At 40.0% G+C, this 2,500-nt stretch overlaps 2 protein-coding genes across 2 annotated transcripts in view; one reads left to right on the forward strand and one right to left on the reverse strand.

Annotated features, from left to right (window-relative positions):
- slc4a7 (solute carrier family 4 member 7) overlaps positions 1 to 1,092 on the forward strand; it is a 30,500-nt gene extending 29,408 nt beyond the window's left edge. The window contains exon 26 of the mRNA XM_046877731.1: positions 1 to 1,092. This exon is cut by the window's left edge and continues 505 nt beyond it. The gene's annotated coding sequence lies outside the window, so the exon portion shown is untranslated.
- Positions 1,093 to 1,788: 696 nt separating this feature from the next.
- Positions 1,789 to 2,500, reverse strand: part of dpy19l1l (dpy-19-like 1, like (H. sapiens)) — a 15,846-nt gene continuing 15,134 nt past the window's right edge. Inside the window, 1 exon segment of the mRNA XM_046877717.1 lies at positions 1,789 to 2,500. This exon segment is cut by the window's right edge and continues 238 nt beyond it. The gene's annotated coding sequence lies outside the window, so the exon portion shown is untranslated.

Below are 2,500 nucleotides of genomic sequence, written 5' to 3' on the forward strand. Positions count from 1 at the left end.
ACAGTGATGATTTCTTTTATTTACATTTTATTTTACTTTTTAAAATGTCATTTTTTGACTGAAACAGCGTAGAGCTGAAATGTGGCACTTTTGCAGTGTGTGTGTGTGTGTGTGTGTGTGTGTGTGTGTGTGTGTGTGCTGATTCCATATCAGCATATGTTCCTAATAAATCTAGACCTCTAACAGGGTTTTTCATTTGTCCCTCTGGAGGAACAGTTCTATGTAGACCCCTCCTACCAGATGTTTACTGTCAGATCAGATTCCAAATGGAGCTGCGTTTATAAAAAAAAAATAACCCACTGAACCCTAAAAGAACCCACAATAATCCCATCAACAGATACGAGGAGAACATTGAATAATCCTGTGATCAGACATGAGGAGAACCCTGAAGTGTTCTAGATTAGAGTGGATGTAGTGGTTTAGATGACGGTGAACAGAAGACGTTCCAGCACTCCAGGTTCTCGTCACCTTCTGTACTTCTTGTGTTCATTGTGAGATGAAATAGACTCGTTAGCGCCCCCACAGGACGCTCGCTGGATCGCTGCACTCGCACCAGATTGTGATCGCTTTCTCTTTATTTTTTGATATTTTTTACAGAAGCAGATCAGATCCTCAACACAGTGTGCCTGATATTTATATAAAAACCCTGAATTAATCTCTTTCCCTTTTTTCTAGTTTTATATTCCTTTTTAGGAAGTTCAGTGAAACTTTATTAAGTTATTAGGAAGTAATGAAGTATTTAAAGTTTTATTATTTTAGATTAGAATTTCATTTCTCATGATTCCTGATCATTTTCATGCTGTTTTGTATTATTTTTTTTTTTTGGCTGTTTGTGTCTCAGACGTTGTGACACTCATCGTGTCTTCCTTTTGAAGATTCAGAACAAGTGTTTTTACTCCACAGTGCTGCAGGTTCTCTCACAGATCCTCCATAAAGCTGCTCCTCCTCACCCGTGTGTTTAATATGTAGATTTGTGTAGATTTGTGTTGCTGTTTATAACCCTGTACAGTAAAACGCTTTTCCTACAGACGAGTGGGATTTTGTAAAACCTCTAAAAAGTAATTGTTCAATAAAAACAGTAAAGTTGTTAAAGTGTGTGTGTGTGTGTGTGTGTGTGTGTGTGTGTGTGTGTTTGGTTCCATCAGTCTCACTATCACACTTGACCCAGCTACTGAAAAATATCTTCTCTTGATACCACCACCACCATGCTTCAAACACACTGACTTTCATTATATCTGTATGAAGAAAATCTTAGGAGCTCAGATCTTTAGCTTGGCGTGTGGTAGGAATGTCAAACCTGACCTGTGATGTTTGTCTCAACCTCCTGATCACAGACTGCTAATTTCTAACAGTACACAAACATTTAGAGCTTCAGCTCTCCTACTTGGAGTGTGGTAGGAAGGTTTTGTGTTACTTCTGAACTCCTTAATGCATGGTGTGAATTTGGAGAAGATCTGAGATGATCAAATGTTTCATCTTATAGAAACAGTAAGGGTTCAGCCCCAGTGTGGGATCCAGAGGTCATGATAAACATCACAACAGAGATTTGACCTTCCAAATATCCCACCAGATAGATATAATGGGAGTCAGTGTGTGTGAACGTGGTGGTGGTGTGAAGTTGTGAAGATGTTTTTCAGTTTTGAATTGATGGTGAGACTGACGGAAGCAGCAGTGCAGGTTGTGTTGTGTTTTCTCTTTGTTATATTCAGGGGGTGTGTAGGTGTGTTTTGTTTCTCAGGACACGTGTCTGTAGTGTTCAGTGGAAAAAAAAGGCCAGTGACAAATTTGTGCAAAATTACAAATCACTTTATTCATAAAATAGTGTTGTCACGTTCCTCACGTTCCTCACGTTCTCTTTTATTCCACACACTGATCTCCAGTTCATTTCTTTTACTGTCAGAATAAAAAACTCTGATCTGCAGAATCGTCGTGGGATGAAGAGTGAAAACACTCGAGCTGGGGGATGAAACGTGCTTTTTTAATCACAGTGCATCATGGGTAATTTGAGCTACATCTGGAGAAGCTGGTGTGGAACAGCCATCCTGTATCTTACAGACCTCCAACATCTCCTTGAAGACTCGGAGAGCTGCAGCACAGACAGGAGGTGAGGAGAGATGGAATACTGAACAGTTACTGAACAGTTGTGAAACAGGAAGCAGCAGCAACAGACTTCCGTACAACAAGAAATTAACAAGAAATGTTTTATCTGATAAACTGCTGCAGAAAAGTCACTTTTCCCTGTCAGGACTTCAGGGTGAAGAAAACACGAGTAAAAACAAACGCTGTGTGAACAAGCCTGTGTGATCTCTCCACAGCCTGCAGTGCCACTGCAATTAACACTTTCTCCTGTAGGATTCCTCCTGAAGATAACAATCTGATCAACAACAACAACAACAACAACGCTCCTCATGAATAAATCCTCAGCGCGAAGTCACACACACACACACACACACACACACACGTAGGTTTTCATATGTGGGTTTTGGCCAAGAACAATTTT

This window comes from Silurus meridionalis, chromosome 21 (genome assembly GCF_014805685.1).
Source record: "Silurus meridionalis isolate SWU-2019-XX chromosome 21, ASM1480568v1, whole genome shotgun sequence".
In the NCBI taxonomy this organism is placed as follows: Eukaryota; Metazoa; Chordata; class Actinopteri; order Siluriformes; family Siluridae; genus Silurus; species Silurus meridionalis.